At 42.4% G+C, this 19,553-nt stretch overlaps 1 pseudogene; it reads right to left on the minus strand.

Annotated features, from left to right (window-relative positions):
• Positions 1 to 7,039: 7,039 nt before the first annotated feature.
• LOC127499597 (extracellular calcium-sensing receptor-like) lies at positions 7,040 to 17,437 on the minus strand (annotated as a pseudogene).
• Positions 17,438 to 19,553: the final 2,116 nt, after the last annotated feature.

A 19,553-nucleotide genomic window follows, 5' to 3' on the forward strand; every position in this document is an offset into this window, starting at 1 on the left:
TTGGCTAAAAGTTTTGTTTGTGAGATTTACTACAATGACAATGGCGGGAGGATATACAATTCTGACAGCACTGCTTGGATATTATAACTAAAACTGCTGCATTTTGAAAAATTATACTTTGGACGCGGGCTCATTTGTTTGTGAGATACGATCATATACAGTTTTATAACATAACTCAGGTTGCATAATTTCTTGAAGAACGACGATGCGATGGAGAGCAGATCATTCAGAAGAAATGTGATACAAACAATGGATAATACATCAATATTTTATGGATTTAACGCTTTTGTGGACAAAAAGTCCTTTTTTTTTTTTGTTGCAATGGACACTCATGGACTTTTTTCCAAATTAAGTGCCACGGATTGTATTCATCTCACGATCACTATTTCATTATAAAGTATGGAGTCCCGTTTGATTTTGCATGTTGCACAAATTAATTACTGGTGTTGGAGCATCTATGTCTATAAAAGACACCGTAGATTGACAATACACCTTTTAGAAATTTCTAATGATATAACTTGTTATCTTTATTAATATTTTAGATGGATAGATAGCTCCTTTAACTGCTAACATGATCACATCGAGCCAGGCGGGCGTCGTTTCAGCAACCAGTCACCTTGGTTCCAACCACGTCCCGCCTCTTTGCCCCTTTTCAGTTATCCGGGAGTGACGTGCGGTGACGCGCTGCTAAGATGGCAGCGGCCTCATTTTCGCTTCAAAAATGCTCTTCAGAAATCAACGGGTGACGTCATGGACACTACGTCCATATTTTTTTTTACAGTCTATGATCAACATCCGTTCATTTTTGTGACGGAATTGGCCGCATACAAAAGTTTAATGAATCACACGTGAGTGTTGTCGTAAGCTGATTTTTTCGCTCAGATGTATGCTGGTGTGGCGAGGGGGGCGTGGTTCAGCGGAGTCTGCAGCGGGAGAGAGAGTCAGGAGACGAACGGTGAGTGAGTGGGTTAAGTGCAAATGACGAACACCTGTCTCTTGTTTCAGTAATTGGTGTGGAGAGAGTATATAACGCCAGGAGAAACAGGAGTGGGCGAGAGAGAGAAGGACTACTGACTGCTGCCCACGCTGGATGTGTCTTTTGTTGTGGAGAGAATTTGTGAATGATTTATGACCGCTTTGTGCCTGTCTGCACACCTTTTCTTTTTGTATGCTGAATTGGTAAAATAAAGCAGTCAGTAGTCAAGCCGACCCTGTCCTCTTCCTTCCTAAACCTTGAACCTTGCTACACTGGTGCCGAAATCCGGGAAGGAAGACGGAAGCCGCCGCCATGCAATCGTCCTCCGGATCGCCATTTGCGGAGATTATCACCTCCCTCGCGGTCATGCAACAGGAACAACACCAGGCCCTGCTGGACTTGAGACAGGATCAAGAGAGATGTTTTCAAGTCGTTGTCCAAGCCCAGCAGGAGGACCACGAGAGGTTCCGGAGCTGGATTGACCGGGAGGTTCGACTGGAAGCCCTGGAACCCCAAGCTGTGCCCGCCCACCTACCACTCAACAAAATGGGATCTGAGGACGACCCGGAGGTATTCATCGACCTGTTCCAAAAGACGGCCGAGCTGTCGGGCTGGCCGCGGGACCAGTGGCCGATGCGCCTGGTCCCGTTGCTCTCCGGGGAGTCCCAGATAGCGGCACAGCAGCTTCCGGTGCAGAATCTCCTGGTCTTCGACGACCTGAAAAGGGCCATCCTCCAGTGGGTCGACCGTTCGTGATGGCCCAACAGCTCCGGGACTCCTGCCGCAAATGGCTGTTGGCTGAGGGAAGCGACGTGGAGAAGATTGTCGATCGAGTGGTACTGGAGCAGTTCATTACTCGGCTCCCACGGAAGACAGCCGAGTGGGTCCAGTGCCACCGCCCCATGTCGCTGGACTCGGCCATCCACCTCGCGGAGGACCATATGGTGGCGTGCCCAGGGGTCGGCAAACCCCTCCCATCTGCTTCTCTCTCTCCTTCTTCCCCTTCTGTTCCTCTCTCTCGTCCTGTCCCTCTCCCCAGGTCCCGTCCACCTGGCCATCCTCGAGTCCCGCCCCGGGGGCCGGGCGGGTTTGACCAGAGCCAGTTTGGGGGTCCCAGAGCCCCGCCCAGGAGGGCGGGACTGACTTCCGCTGGACAGGACCCCGCTCCTGTTTCTCCGCTTTCTCCACGCCAATCATTTACCCCACTCCCTGCCACTGGGGCGGCGGGGAGGTCTGGGCCAGCCTGTTGGCGTTGCGGGGACCCGGAGCATTTCGTGGACAGGTTGATGGAGGTCGGGACAATGGTCCGGGTCCCGGACGCCCCGCAGGCTGCCCCCGGTCAAGCTGGCTGGTATCAAATACCTGTGAGTATCAAGGGGGGTACCTATCAGGCCTTGGTGGATTCAGGCTGTAACCAAACCTCGATCCATCAAAGCCTGATTTCATCCGGGGCATTAGATACAAGCCGCGTGGTTAAGGTGCGGTGTGTGCACGGGGATGTGGTGGTATATTCGGTAGTGCCGGTCATTATCCAATTCAGGGGCCAAAAGCATAGTGTTGAGGTGGCAGTTAATCCGCACCTCCGGCATCCGTTAATTTTGGGGACAAATTGGCCAGCATTTTCTGAATTATTGGGTTATTTATGCACGGATGCCTCTTGGGGAAAAAATGCGATGGTTGGGGATGCGCAAGTGCAGGCGGGAGAGACTGAACGGGGACCACTGAGTGCTGCTTCAGGGGAACAGAGTGAAATTGAGAGAATAATTCTCTCGGATCGCGATGACTTTCCCCTGGAGCAGTCTCAGGATGAGACACTAAAACGTGCATTTGAGCAGGTCCAAACCATCGACGGTCAGCCTCTCCAGCCTGGACGGGCGCTTACCTATCCATATTTTGCAGTTATAAAAAATCGGTTGTATCGGGTGACCCAAGACACCCAGACAAAAGAAGATACAACCCAGTTATTAGTTCCAAGGAGCCGCAGGGAAATGCTTTTCCAAGCGGCTCATTCTAATCCAATGGCTGGACACTTAGGGCAGGCAACGACCCATGACCCAATTCTTTTGGCCGGGCATTCACGAGAATGTGTGCAGGTGGTGTGCGTCTTGTCATGAATGTCAGTTGGTAAATCCACCGGCCACCCCAAAAGCGCCTTTGCGCCCCCTCCCATTAATGCAGGTCCCCTTCGAGAGAATTGGTATGGACCTCATCGGGCCATTAGAGCGATCAGCCAGGGGACATCGCTTTGCATTAGTCATTGTGGATTACGCAACACGATATCCTGAAGCAGTGGCCCTCCGCAGCATTTCCACGAAGAGTGTTGCGGACGCACTGTTTAGTTTAATCTCCCGGGTGGGGATTCCAAAAGAAATCCTCACCGATCAAGGCACGGCGTTTATGTCACGTACTTTACGCGAACTTTACGAATTATTGGGCATTAAAACGGTCCGTACCAGCGTCTTTCACCCACAAACTGACGGGCTGGTCGAACGTTTTAATCGCACGCTTAAAACCATGATTCGTAAATTCGTGCAAGAAGACGCCAAAAATTGGGATAAATGGTTGGAACCCCTGTTGTTCGCTGTGCGAGAAGTCCCGCAAGCCTCCACGGGGTTTTTCCCCTTCGAGCTTCTCTACGGATGCCAGCCCTGCGGGGTACTGGATGTCCTAAGAGAAACTTGGGAGGACGGACCATCTCAGAGTAAAAACGAAATTCAGTATGTAATGGACTTGAGAACAAAACTCCACACTTTGGGGCGGCTATCAACGGAGAATTTGTTACAAGCCCAGGACAGACAGAGCCGGCTGTACAACAGGGGAACTAACTTACGTAAATTCGCACCGGGAGAGAAAGTGCTTGTATTGCTTCCAACGTCAAGCTCTAAATTATTAGCAAAGTGGCAAGGACCATTTGAGGTCACACGGCAGATTGGAGATCTCGATTATGAGGTTATACGGTCTGATAGGAGAGGGGCACAAAAGATATATCACCTCAATCTCCTTAAAAAAATGAGGCAGAGGCAGTGATGTTGGCGATGGTAATTGGTGGAGAGGATGATCTCGGGCCAGAGGCGAATACCAAACCCCAATCTCTCGCACTGGCCCCCGGAGGAGATCACGCTGTTCGTGGCTCCGGCTACCTTTCAGCGTCTCATGGACAGGATTTTACGGCCCCATGCTGCTGCCTATTTAGATGACATAATTATATTTAGTCATGACTGGCAGCGGCATATGCAGCATTTGAGGGCTGTCTTGAGGTCGCTGAGAGGGGCTGGGCTCACGGCCAACCCGAAGAAGTGTGCAATTGGGCGGGTGGAAGTAAGATATCTGGGCTTCCACTTGGGACATGGGCAGGTGCGTCCCCAAATTGATAAGACGGCAGCAGTTGCGACCTGTCTGCGTCCTAAGACCAAAAAGGAGGTGAAACAGTTCCTAGGGCTGGCGGGATATTATAGAAGGTTTGTACCTAATTATTCGGACCTCACCAGCCCTTTGACTGATCTCACTAAAAAGGAGGCACCAGATACGGTCCAGTGGACGGAGCCGTGCCAGCAGGCCCAAGTGAAGGCTGCTTTATGTGGCGGGCCGTTGTTACACTCTCCTGACAGGGGGCTGGGTGCCGTCCTGTCCCAGGAGATAGAGGGGGAGGAATGGCCGGTGCTGTACATTAGTCGGAAGCTCTCGAAGAGAGAGACTAAGTACAGCACAATAGAAAAGGAGTGTCTTGCCATCAGGTGGGCCGTCCTCACCCTCCGCTATTATCTCCTGGGACGGGAATTCACCCTCTGTTCGGACCATGCCCCCCTGCAGTGGCTCCACCGCAAGAAGGATACCAACGCGCGGATCACTCGTTGGTATCTAGCTTTACAGCCTTTTAAGTTCAAAGTGGTCCACAGGCCGGGTGCTCAGATGGCTGTGGCCGACTTCCTCTCCAGAAATGGGGTGGGGGGTATGTGGCGGCCTGAGTCGGGCGGTGGGGGTATGTGGCGAGGGGGGCGTGGTTCAGCGGAGTCTGCAGCGGGAGAGAGAGTCAGGAGACGAACGGTGAGTGAGTGGGTTAAGTGCAAATGACGAACACCTGTCTCTTGTTTCAGTAATTGGTGTGGAGAGAGTATATAACGCCAGGAGAAACAGGAGTGGGCGAGAGAGAGAAGGACTACTGACTGCTGCCCACGCTGGATGTGTCTTTTGTTGTGGAGAGAATTTGTGAATGATTTATGACCGCTTTGTGCCTGTCTGCACACCTTTTCTTTTTGTATGCTGAATTGGTAAAATAAAGCAGTCAGTAGTCAAGCCGACCCTGTCCTCTTCCTTCCTAAACCTTGAACCTTGCTACAGATGGATTCTACGTTCGTTTGATAAATGAGGGCCTTTGAAAATTGTGGTCATCATCTCAGATAAATTGCTTATAATTCATTACATTTTGGTTATCCATATCAGAAATTGCAAATAAGTTCTATAGAAACTATGCCTATAGAATCAATATCTATAGAAATCTATAGGTGTACTGAATGATTCATTGATTAACCATTAAAGGAACACTCCACTTTTTTTGAAAATAGGCTCATTTTCCATCTCTCCTAGAGTTAAACAGTTGAGTTTTACCGTTTTCGAATCCATTCAGCCGATCTCCGGGTCTGGCGGTACCACTTTTAGCATAGCCTAGCATAGTTCATTGAATCTGATTAGACCGTTAGCATCTCCTTAAAAAATGACCAAAGAGTTTCAATATTTTTCCTATTTAAAACTTGACTCTTCTGTAGTTACATTCCTTGATTATTACGCCGGAATGAGAGTATAGTTCCTAGTCATATTGGCCTAGAAAATCACAACTTTTCATTTTCTGTCGGTCTTAGTACACGATGTAACTACAGAAGAGTCAAGTTTTAAATAGGAAAAATATCGAAACTCTTTGGTCATTTTTGAGCGAGATGCTAACGGTCTAATCAGATTCAATGATCTATGCTAAGCTATGCTAAAAGTGGTACCGCCAGACCCAGAGATCGGCTGAACGGATTCGAAAACGGTAAAACTCAACTGTTTAACTCTAGGGGAGTTGGAAAATGAGCCTATTTTCAAAAAAAGTGGAGTGTTCCTTTAAGATCAGTTAGATTAAATAATAAACAAATGTATTAAACTGAACGAAAAGAGATGCAAATCAAAAGTTTGATAGTAAGAGCATTATGAAATGCTGTTACTGTGAATGAAACTTTTATATAGATGAAACACTTATTTTGCGTAGTGAAAAGGATACTTTGTGATTTTGTGTATTGTACTAACACAATTGAAAATGTGCCGAAATGTTCGAAAAAAGTGCACTTTTGATGATCTGTTGTGACATTAGTACTAAGAGTTTTGAAAATTTACCAATTGCTTGTGAAAACTGCACCAAAGCAATTAAAAAAAATTGTGAGTGTATTTTCTAATGTGGCATCTAGCCTGTGTAACTGTAATTATTTCAGCAACAAGGGTGATTTGAAACGTCTATCTTGTATTGTTTGCTGCTAAATGAACTGATTGTTAAAAGTACTAAATTGAAAAAAGAACATACTGTTGTGTTTCAGTGATTGAACCAAATGTTGTCATTACATATCACAATGATCTTGTGTTTTGAAATAGTGATTATGTAGAATGAAAATATGTACAACTAGAATGAAAGCATGAGATCAGGTTTCGAAAGAATGACTAGCTGTGTTACAAGTGTGATCAGTTTGGAGTTTTGTACTAAGAGTTTTGAAAATGTACACCTTGTGAAAATAGTACCAACGCTAATTAAAAACAAACTGTAAATTAAAAAAAAAAAAAAAAAAAACTTTTGTCTTTTATTTTTATTGTCTTTTATTTTATCAAAAGTATGCAAGCTGACATGTGCAAACATAATTGTAAAGAGAATTTACAAAAAATTAAATTGACATACTTATCATTTCATTATATATGTTTCCATCTTCATATTTGCACATATTTGCAAAGAAGTATAACAGCTTATGCATTAAAAATCACAGAATATATCATTTGCAATATTAATTAGTATTTGTATGCACTGCGGTGATTGCACTGTGTGACTCAGAGAGCTTTTGATGGTACTTTACCCATTAGGTGTTTTTTGGTATTCTGCTCTGGTCTAAATACAATAATGAAGCACTTAGGAGCAAAAATACAGAGAATCAGACCAAAGCTTGAAGCTAAAATGGCAAATATCTCCACAGCTACAGTAAATTTCCCTGGAGAGCTGACATAAGCTGGAACAAATGTGATCCATACAGCACAGAATATAAGCATACTGAATGTGATGAATTTAGCCTCATTGAAATTATCAGGCAGTTTTCGGGCAAGAAAAGCTAAAACAAAGCAAAGGAAAGCTAGGAGGCCAATATAACCTAGTACAGCCCAGAAACCAATAGCTGATCCTAAACTGCATTCAAGAATGATCTTTTCTTTGTAGTGTTGCATATTATTGTAAGGAAATGGTGGGGATATTGTTAACCAAAGCACACATATAAGAACCTGTACAAGAGTGAAACCAAAAACACTGAGTCTCTGTTGATGAGGCCCAAACCATTTCATAACATTACTTCCTGGAAGTGTAGCCCTGAAAGCCATTAACACCACTATTGTTTTCAACAAAACACATGAGATACAGAGGACAAAAGTGATTCCAAATGATGTGTGACGCAACATACAGGACCACTCAGTAGGCCGACCAATGAAAGTAAGTGAACAGAGGAAACATAGAGTCAGTGAAAAGAGCAGCAGAAAGCTCAGCTCTGAGTTGTTGGCTCTTACTATTGGAGAGGCCCTGTTTTTGTAGAACACTAAAGCCATGCTCAAAGCCACTAAAGAGCCTGCGATAGAAAAAGCAGCCAGGATAATCCCAAGGATTTCATCCCAGGAGAGAAACTCCACTGGTTTAGGAAGACACTTGTCCTTCTTATTATTGGGCCAGTACTCAGGTAGGCATTTGTGACAATCTAAAGAATCTGGAAGATGGAAGAAATCAGTGCTTAACAGTCATTTATGAACCATAGGAAGAAAAGGGAGACAAACAGGTTATCAGACCTTTTAGAATGACCAACTCAGTAGAAAAAGCAGGGTCCATGATATGGTGTTCATTTTTGTCCTATAAAATACTGTCAAAACATACATTTTATCATAACAACATAACAAAATGACTGAGGGTACATTTACAGGACAAAGATATGCTTAAAATGGATAAGTTTTTCCTTTGAGTTTTCCGCGTACAGACGACACCATTGTCAAAACGATCCCCATTCATACGAATCTGTGAAAATGACTAAAAACACTGTATTCTGCTGGCAGACCATTAGATGGCGATGAAACCCTATAGACTGAACATGCAATGTGCATGATTCATGTTTTAAATGTTTACACAGAGACCGTCTACAAAAACGTGCATTCTGAAACATGTTTTCAAAAGTTTGCATTTTCAGGCCACCAAAATGCCGTTGTCGTGTAAATGAATGCCCAAAACACATAAAAAGTTTTGTTTTTAGTTGAAAACGGTGTCATGTAAATGGCCCCTGAATTTACACAAATTAACCTGTTTAACAGTTTAATACCTGGATGATCGATGACTGTTTTTATGCCTTGATTATTGATACTCTGTGTTACTACCTGGATGATCAATGACTGATTTTATGTTTTGTGATAGTTGTTCATGAGCGCCTTTTTTGTCTTCTTTTGTATAGAGAAATCCTCCAGGTCCTGCTCTCTTCAGCATCTTTTGCATATTTAATCTTGAGATTCATCCTTTCACACTCAGGACAATTGAAGAAACTATTACAAAAGGTGCAAAAATGTACTAATCCTCAAAAAGGCAAAAAAATATGGCAGCGGCTATTTGCACTAAGTGCAAATAGTGATAGATGCTATTTACACTAAGTGAAAATAGCATATTTTCTGAGCAATAGATGCTATTTACACTAAGTGAAAATAGCAATACATTCTATTTACACTGAGTGAAAATAGCAATATATTCTATTTACACTAGGTGAAAATAGCGATAGATTCTATTTATAGTATGTAAAAGTAGACTATCAGTTCTTTACTGTAATTTTTTCACTGTAATTTTTACTTCACTAGTTCAAAAACACCCATCTGTCCACAAATTCCCCTTTACCAAACAGAAACAAAAAAACTCTGATGTTCAACAATGATACAATGTCAATATTTTGACATTCACTATAATCATGTTAAAAAATCTGATAAATTAACCTCAAACCTATTTCGACAATCTCACAAATGTTGATATATGGGCCCTTCTACAGAATTGGTGCAAACTGCTGTCCAACAACCAAAAACAAATTTTAAAAAATTATTCAAATTTTAGATGTTTACTAAGATCCTTCTGTTATCTATTGAATCCAACAATAATATTTAAAATATCAGTAAGCTTAATATAAAATCATCATTTATTTGGTACTTTCAGTTGGGAGGTGGCTGTCCCAAACCCTAACCTCTAAATTTCAACTTGTGAAAATGTTTTTGAAATAATTTTAGATTTTTTTTCCATTGTGGAAGTTTAAAAACAATATTTATTTTATATTTTATTTTTAAATCATGAAATTTTATGTAAAAAAAAAAAAAAAAAAAACGTGTCCCGCATTTTCATGTCACTACCAAAACAGTATATGTTAAACAGTTAAATGTGTTCAAAAGTCTGAAAATCTGTGTGTAACTTTAGGGAACGTCACTACCAAACAACTTTTTTTGCAATTAAGCAAACTTTTTTGGGTGTTATTCCATAAAATTTAGTTTTAATGTGTGTACTGTTCAGAACTGTGCTAGGTAACCATGTACTGATTAGCATCTTTGAGCTAGGCTCAAAAGTATCTAAAATTGTCACTACCGAAACAGTCACAACTGAAACGTGAAGTTTCGGTTGTGACATCATTGTTTTTGGGGGATATTCGATAAGATTTAGTTTTTGTGTATGTACTGTGCAACTGTTCAGAACTGTGCTAGCTAACCATGTGGTGATTAGCATCTTTGAGCTAGGCTCAAAAGTATCTAAAATTGTCACAACCGAAACTTCACCACATGTTTCAGTTGTGACTGTTTTAGTGACATCATTGTTTTGGTAGTGACAAAAGGGAGCACATTATCATTTATTTGGGGTGAAATAAATTTTAGTACAGTTATGCAAATCATTAGTGTTTTAGCATGTGAGTTAAAATTCTGTAAAGTGATGTGGTCGCTAATAACACATTAATGCCACTAAATGCCACGAAAATGTACAGTCATGACCGAAACATGTGATGTTTTGTCAAAAATAATGTATATTGAATTATCAACTAAGATGTTATTATAGTGTTTAGTTCGATGCATATTCAAACTAATGAATCTAATAAATTTCAAATCAGTATGATAAACTTTATGCCTTTTATAAAGAAAGGTTTGATTCAAAATACAACAAATCTCATAAATTACACTTCAAATATTGTTAAAATTGTAATTGTTATTGATAAGGTACTGTAGATGTAAACAAAATCTTAATAGGTCAATGTAACCCTTCTTATTAAATTATTTATCATTGTGTTTCTGTAGCGACAAATTTGGGGAGAGGAAAAATATTCCAAAACTTTCTGAAAATACAATATGAGAATTAACTGCACAATTACTGGAAATGTGTACCTTGGATATTATACAATTTTCATACATACAACAAATCATGAAAAAAAGAAACTTTTTTTTTTTCAAGACATTTCCAACTCTGACTTTAAACCAATTCTGTAAAATGCCGCATATATAAAAAGTGGCAAAATTAAAAATAGGGTAGGCCATTCATTAGATGAGACGTTGTGTCATTTATGATCAGCAGAAAAAAAAGAAATCTTACCCCATCTTACCCTAGATTTGTAAGAACTTTGCACATGTTTTAAACTGTATTTAAACTATTTTTTTCTTTGCTTTATCATTAACTGTCTTACAGTATTTGTCATTGGCCCAGAACCACCTGTGATTTATCCAGCAGAATGTCCAAACAAATTACCTGTCTCATTGCTGATTTCTCCTTTTGCACAGTTAATGCAGTCATAACAGCAGACAGGTCTTCCTTTTTGCACAGCCTTCCTAGTACCTGGAGGACAGCTCTCACTGCACACAGACACAGGCACCTGCAGGTGACACAGAGCATCAGAGTTACAAATGAACTTTTTTCTTTCTTTTTTAATTAATAATACACTTAAATAAAATTAATTCATTCATTCATTATCCAAGGCTATCTAGTTATGTTTAGTAGTGTCATATTTATCTGTAAGGATGGCAAGTGGTATCTCACAACTCTCGTAAGTAGCCACAATCACATAGAATAGATCACAAGCTATACCTTTTCACTGCCATCATGCCAAATGATATCTCTGTTCAGACTGAATTCTTGGCCTTTACGCTGGGATGCATCATAATGACCCACTGTCACAAAATCAACTGAACTGTCCTCTTGAAGCTGCCAATTCACAAGTTCATATGTGGCCACAGGGTCTCCATTGGTATCAAATGAAACAGAATAATTATTTTTTGTAAAGTTCACTTGTTTGAGCTGATCAAAAACCTGCATGATGGACATGAAAAATTAAAACTGTGTTGTGATTAAAATTATTTGCTGATAATCAGTAGCTGAAATAGTGGGTGTTGTTGTATAAATATTTTATAATTCTACACAAAAAAGTAAAGGAATAATACTGTAGTATATAGAGAATTTTAAATTCACTTTTGTAAACATATTAAACAAACAAACAAAACAAACAAACAAACAAAAAAACAATAAGAAAACGTACCTGTCGGGGCTCAACTTTCATGTTTTTGTCACAATACTTTTCATTACAGACAATGCCATTGAGGGACATGAGCTATAGCATATGTGGCTTTGTACACCATGTTAGTGATCCGTAACTGGGACGTGTCTGTGTACGGGTTCTGTAATATGCGTAAGGCCTCTGTGCCATCACATGTTGGCATACCAGTAGAAGAACCTGTCTGCTGTTTTAGACTACAGCTAAATGAGCTTTCCCAGAATTCTGTCAGCAGGGGAAATTTCAGCACCTGCTCTGGAGACAGGTCAAATAGAAAGTTACGAAAACCTGGGATAACAGACCGCGGGATTGCAAAGCCCACAGTGCCGATACACAAATTAAACCGCAGTATTTCTGGGTCTGTAACCCACGCCTCACTGCCAATCCACTGCACTGGAGGAGGAGGCTGCTGACTCAGCTCTTCTAAGAGGATTCTCATGTCACCTGAGGCCATGAAGGCAACTATTACACGAGCTGTTGATCTGCGAATGACATCTGCGACTCTTTTCAGTTTACTGCGCGGCTGGGTCCTGTAATAGGCCTCAGAATACTCCACACAGATTCCCTCGTCCTCCGCAGCTTTCAGGAATGATGCCATGCCATTGTTCCCATAGTCTGAATCACTGCGCACAGCCCCGATCCACGTCCATCCAAAGTGCTTGACCATCCGTGCCAGTGCGGCTGCTTGATGGTGATCGCTGGGAATGGTCCTGAAGAAAGTAGGATGCTGCCGCTTGTCACTGAGACACGCGCATGTTGCATAATGACTCACCTATAATGCACCAAGAGGGAAAAAACATTTAAAATAAAATGTTTCCGAATGTATAAGGACTTTAAGTAAACCTTTTGGATCTTATTACAATAACATTCATTCTATGTCTTGTGACAAATGTTGACAGATGTTTCTTTTAACAAATATTTTCAAAGTTTTTCAATCTGTATTATGACAAAAATACAATGATTTTTTTTTTACAACAATAATTAAACAGAGTTTCTGGCACAGCGCCAACATTTTTATTTATTTTGGAAATCTTTTAGAGGACTAAAATATAGTTTTACTGAGCAAACACCTGTGGAATTCCAAAAGGACTGAAAAGTCTTGACATGCTTATAGATGGTGTGGAACCAGATTCTCCAACTAGTGCAAGAACTGCAGCAGATTTTGTACAGGAATCAGTGTCGTTAAATATGAGATCTAGTCCATTGGCAAGCTGAAATGATACTTTGATTGCCATTGGCACAGAGCCACAAGAGTCATATATATGATACCCTAATGTGATGCCCGGTAAGAGATCGGAGCTGTTGTTGATCTCTTGGATGGCGAACTGCAAGGCACGAGCAAAGCGCAGCTCTCTGAAGTCCATGCTGTTGAAGTACACACAAAAAACTAATTAGGTAAAATAAACCATTATAAAAATAAGCACATGAACAGTTTGATTATATGATTCTCATTGAATGAATATCGGAATATAATATGAATATAAATTTAGCACAATAGCAACCTACTCAAGACTGCTCTGTAAAAAAAAAAAAAAAAAACGGAATAAAATTTTACATCAAACTCTAACCTGCCACTGCACTCTAGCGTTTGTGGCCGTCTAGTAAAGGTGTGCTTCTCTGTCCTTAGATAGTAATGAATGCTGAAAACCCCTCCGATAACAAAGTCTCCATCCTTGAAAAGAGCAGGGGGCTGAGGGTTACCTTGGAGGATGCAATTGCCTAAATTAACCCCACACACAGCAGGACAAAGTCTGGTAATACACAGTATTGTCACTGTCAATAAAATATTAACATGCATTTCTCCTACTTGGCAAGCAATCACTCCAAATGTGAGGTGGGATTTAAGCCTTGTTTTATATACCCACCAGCCACTACTGTTGTACATCTCTGTAGTGAAAAATGTAAGAGGGTGTGGTTAATATTTCATACTAGTAAATCATAATGAGACAATGTGTCTCAAGTGAATAAAAGTTTCAAAACACCCAAACCAGGACCTTCTTTAAGGTAATCCCCACCCCCTGCCAACCGAAATTAGGTTAATGGAAAACATGTATATTTGCATTTAATCGCCTTTACTACTTATTTTGCAAACAATTTGTCAACTTCTTATGTTTCAGTGACACAACTGTAAAGCATTCTGCAATAAATGCAGTCATAATTACTATAGCCATAACTATTTAAAAAAAAATGAAAATAACCAAACCAAATCAAAAGTTAACTTACAGATGACTATAATATTTAACCTGTCTAATTATTACATTTGTAGACAGCACCATCACATGTCCTGGTAGAAATGTTGCTGCGAACCTGTAGTGGACAAGTGGCTTGGAGAATGGATGGATTATTGCATTTTTTTCTGTCATGAAAATGTAACAAAAGCATACTCATAACTAAGTTAAACCAAAGTTAAACAAAAGCAGATCGAGTAGTTGTCAAAATTAACTGTTTTAATTCGAAAGATTTGCACCCCAGGACCACGATGTGTCCATGATGTAATGCAGTGTTTGTCCAGATAACATATTCAGAAACTTAAAGGGAACCGCTGGTATTAAGACTTGTATGGCTTAATATAACATAAATGTTGTCTCTTACTGAAATGTGTAGTAGAAACCCCATGAAAAATTTACGTTATTTAAAAAATCCATGACATATTTGGACAACGGGCGGCGCCATTTTGTTTAGGTGCACAGTGCGTTCTATGTCGATGACGTCAAATGGTTGCACTCGGTGAGCTACTGACACTGCCCAGTTGTTATTTTTACCGCAACACAACTTGGAATATAATATACGATGCCACATTGTGCAGCTTTTGGTTGTAATTTCCAGTTGAAGGGCAACAAGAGAAGCAATGCAAGTCTTGGTTGACTACCTACTGTAGTTCTGGGTTTTTTAGCTTGTTTGATGTACACCTTGTCACATAGCAGTGTTTAGACATTGTTCTGTTCAGCCTCACGCAATATAAAGTCAATGGAGACGGTTGGATACTGAAGAAAGTAGGATACTGCCGCTTGTCACTGAGACACGCACACTGGAGTGGGTGTGGCCTAATTGCGCTCTGTCTCTATGATTGACTGATATAAAATAGTAATCCAGTATGGAGTTACAACAGTATATATTAATAGTTATATTACCGATTGCGTCGCAGTAGCGCAACAAAGGCTGTCCCAATTCAAAGGCTGCACCCTTAGAAGTCCGCTTTCGAAGGGTGATTGTGTCACCGTTAGGGCTGCACGATATATCGTTTTAGCATCAAAATCACGATGTGCGCATCCGCGATAGTCACATTGCAGGATATGTGATGTCGAGCATAGGGATTGTTAATCCATATGGACCAGACACCACCACGGTTCAAAAAGCAGGTGATTCTATGATTAATTGCAAAGTTTGACCATCATACAATGAAAGTTTATCATTTGAACATGTTTTAGGTCCTGACAGTTTAAACATTTAAGAGATTTTAAACCATTTGAGTGCACAAAGATGCGAAAGGGAACTAAATTCTGAAAGTGCGGCTGTTTTATGTGAGAACACACACAGAAGCATGTGAACACCGAATACTGTTCTCTTCCGCATCTATTTGTGCCTGAATGGACACATACATGCTAAAAAAAGGACAAAATGCACGTAAAAGATCAACTATTCTTGTAAACACAATTTATTATGGCTTAGGTGAACGAAGCAATTGAGAAAGAAAACCAGATGTGTAACAGTATTTTGGATCCATGCCGCGCATCCGGTCTTAAAGTGACAGCAGCCCCTGCTGCTTTCTGTGTCATGAATGTTAAGCAAACAACAAAAGACAAAGAGAAAAGTTATTTTTGTATTTTTTAACACAAATTAATCGTTTAATTTTTTACATTATTTTACATTTGATTATTGAATTTCTGTACCTGAATATGTTAGACTATATAAAGCACTATTTATTTCATTTGTATCTTTGTTCTATTATATTTATCTATGCATTCAATTTGTTCATTATTTTCTATGCATATTCACTTACCTACAAAATCACCCCAATCATCCTAGAATGATTAATTCTTTTCAAAAAGAACTATTCAAGTCATCTGGTGTTTTTTTTTTTTTTTTTTTTCACATCACAATATATATCACAGAAAAATAAAATATAGCAATGTCAGTTTTTTCCAAAATCGTGCAGCCCTAGTCACCATGGCACAACGAAGGCTATGCGCCCTCCAAATGCAATATTTGTTTCTTGGGCAATGAAGGATACAACAGATGTCCTCTTCCAGGCAGTTTTGTAACATCTTTAGTTCTATTTCACTGTTACAGACTGCCAGAGACGGTCGAACATAGTGGAAGGAGTCACATCTCGCGAGCCATATCGAGAATCCCGCATTAATTTGTCACCTGTGAGCTTGACCAGTGACGTGTTGGAAGCTATATCCATTCCGTTCACGTCACGGTCAGTCTGTTTGTCATTCTCGCGAAGAGATCTCGCTCGAGCGTGCACAGCTTTTTGGTGAGCAACTGCTCCCTGTTGCAGCTGTGTCTCGGGAGTTCATATTGAATTATACTGGATTATCGTATGTGCATTGGACTTATTCATCGGACCAGATACCCACTGGTTATCCAGGGTTTGACTGGAATCGATTACTACTTGCAGTGCTGAGGTGAGTGTTTCACGTGAACTCGGTGGTTAACCAAGGTTCTGTCAGACTGCGTGTAGTATTGTTTATCTTTAAATGACTACTTTATACGAATGCTCATTGGTGAACCAGAGCGATACTCATTTGACGAGGGTTACCGTAGCAATTGTAACACCTTATTCTTCAAATTTGCTGTTTTTCTCTGCCTCTAATTTTTGTTATAACCCCATTGGTTGACCAGGGGTTTTTAATTTACTGGTGTGGGAAGTTATGGCAGCTTCATGCTCTCTCTGCTTAAGTCCAATGGATCTTATGGATGCTCATATACAATGTCCCACTTGCTTAGGCATTGATCACCTCAGAGAGGCTTTAATATATCCTTGTCCTGAGTGTAGTTTAATGTCCTTGGAGACAGCATCGATTGGCTGGATTGGATCCTGAATTTAAAAATTGCATGTGGGTAGCAAGCATACGGCCAGTGGAATGTGATCCACACAGCGAATGCCTGTTCGTCACACAAATCCACTCCAACACAGGCAGGGACAGTCTTACAGGCCTGCACAGCAGGCTGCTTGACCTGGTCCTGACTCAAGAAGGGAGGCATCTCGTGCTCGCTTTAGACCACCTGCTCGTCCCGTGGCAACTCATCGTCACCCCCCCCCAGGGGTAACGAAACTGCTCCCTGTTGTCGCTGATGGTCCAGGGTCTGTGAAAGGACACTTTTCAGCCTCTCAACCACAGCTTTTGAGAGGGATTACTGACAAAAAATGGCTCCTCGACACTTTTGAGAAGAGCTACTGTCTTCGGTTCCATCACAGACCCCCATTATGCTCACATACTCGGCCCACAGTGGTTCGGGACCCTTGTCAAGCTCTCGAGATCCTGAAGCTACTGGAAAAGGGTGCGATAGAGTTAGTAAACCCCCAAATCCACCCGAGGGGATTTCATTAAAAATACTTACTCGCTCGAAAGAAAGATGGAAGTTTCAGGCCCATCTTGGATCTCAGGTGCCTGAACAGGAGTCTCAAACACCTTCCTTTCTGCATGCTGCATGTCATAGATGTCCTACAAGCAATCGAACCCGGCATGTGGTTTACCTCTGTGGATCTGAAGGATGCATATTTCCACATCCCCATTGCACCTCATCACAGAAGGTTTCTTCAATTCACGTTTCAGTGCAGGACATACCAATATTCAGTCCTACCGTTTGGCCTCTCCCTCTCACCGTGTATTCACACGATGTGTCCAAGTGGCGTTAGAACCTCTACAACGGGAGGGCATGTTGATTCTCCCATACCTGGACGACTGGTTGCTTTGTGCCAGATCACCGCAGCAAGCAGCCAACAATACACAGCGCCTACTAGAGCATGTCACTGCCTTAGGACTGAGGGTAAACCTACAGAAAAGCTGCCTCACTCCGTGTCAGTCATTATGCTTCCTGGGGTTACATCTAGACTCCAGAGTGATGAGGGCCACCCTCACAGTGTGCAGGAGGCAGGCTATAAGGGGAGCTATAGCGAAGTTCCAGGTTCGACGCAAGCTACCTTATCACAGCTTCCTACGGCTAGTGGGCCTTCTCACGGCAGCTTCATCAGCCATTCAATTAGGGCTTTTACACCTTCGCCTATTTCAGCGCTGGTTGATAGCCAGACGGTTGTCAGCAGTCCACAACCGACATACCCTGGTTTTGGTGACAACCAGTTGTTCTATCTCCCTGAGGCTTTGGACACAGGAACGATTTCTGCAAAGGGGCGTACCAATGGGACCGCCCCCGGCACGCAGGGAAGTGGTTACAACAGATGCATCCCTCACCGGATGGAGAGGACTGTGGCAACATCAGGGTGTATGAGGCAGCTGGACCCTGCAGCAGAGGTGGTGCTTTTAATCAACCACCAGGGGGGCACAAGTTCTCTATCTTGCCTTCGACTTTCACGAGTGCTGCTGTTGTGGGCGAACGAGCACTTTCTGTCGATCAGAGCGGCACACATTCCTCGGTCACTGCAACAGCGTGGTAGATTCACTCTCTCTCCGAGGCCAGGGGAGTGGTGCCTGCACAAAGCGGTCGTTCAGTCAATTTGAGGAATTTTTGGGACCGCAGCAGTGGACCTCTTTGCCAGCAGAGAGACAACACATTGCCCGCTGTGGTTCACAGTGCAGGAGGAGCAGGGATCACTAGGCCAGGATGCCCTGGCCCTCGACTGGCTGGATCTCTTTCTCTATGCCTTCCCTCCAATTCCACTTCTCTGGCCTGTCCTGAGGCGTGTGCAGGAGAGACCCCACAGGCTTATTCTAGTGTTGCCCTGCTGGCCAGCAAGACCGTGGTTCAGTCTGCTGTTGGCCCTTACGACTAGTCCCCCGCAACCATTGCCAGTTCGGAAGGACCTGTTATCGCAAATGAACGGGGCCCTTTGGCACCCCTCACTGAGCAAGTTGAGGTTGTGTGTATGGCCCCTGGGGTTGAGCAAATCAAATGTGGTCACCCTAGGGCACTATACTGTGTTAATCCGGGCTTGACTGGACAGTCCCCAGCGACTCTAAGAGTGTTCGTGGCAGGTTTATCAGCACGTCGGAACCCAGTGGGGGGATATCAATTGGTGCGGATAAATTGGTGGAGGCTTTTCTTAAGGGAGCAGTACATCTTAATCCACCGGCATGTGTAGTGCATACACAGTGGGATCTGCAGATGGTCCTTAACAGCCTACGTTCAGCACCTTATGAGCCACTTGAACAAACTGATATTAAAAGTCTTTCTATGAAGACTGCTTTTCTCTTGGCTATAACATCAACCAGGAGGGTAGGTGAGCTGCATGCCCTCTCGGTCAGCCCACAATATCTCAGATGGGGACCTCAGAACAATCAGGTTACACTCTGGCCAAATCCAGTGTTCCAGCCTAAAGTGTTGTCTGATAGGTTTGTGAACCAACCTATTAAGCTTGCTGCGTTTAATCCTGAAGAGACTTCCCATACTGCCTGTGTCTAGTGAGAGCATTGCGACAGTATGTGTTAAGGACTGCTTCGTGGCACACCACTGATCAGTTGTTTGTTCATTTTGGTGCCTGTCGGAAAGGTGCTCCCTTGTCAAAACAGAGGTTGGCTCATTGGGTGGTGGATACCATTGTACATGCATATGGTTCGGCTCAGGCGGTGGCTACTTCTTGGGCA

This window comes from Ctenopharyngodon idella, chromosome 18, assembly GCF_019924925.1.
Source record: "Ctenopharyngodon idella isolate HZGC_01 chromosome 18, HZGC01, whole genome shotgun sequence".
NCBI classification, from domain to species: Eukaryota; Metazoa; Chordata; class Actinopteri; order Cypriniformes; family Xenocyprididae; genus Ctenopharyngodon; species Ctenopharyngodon idella.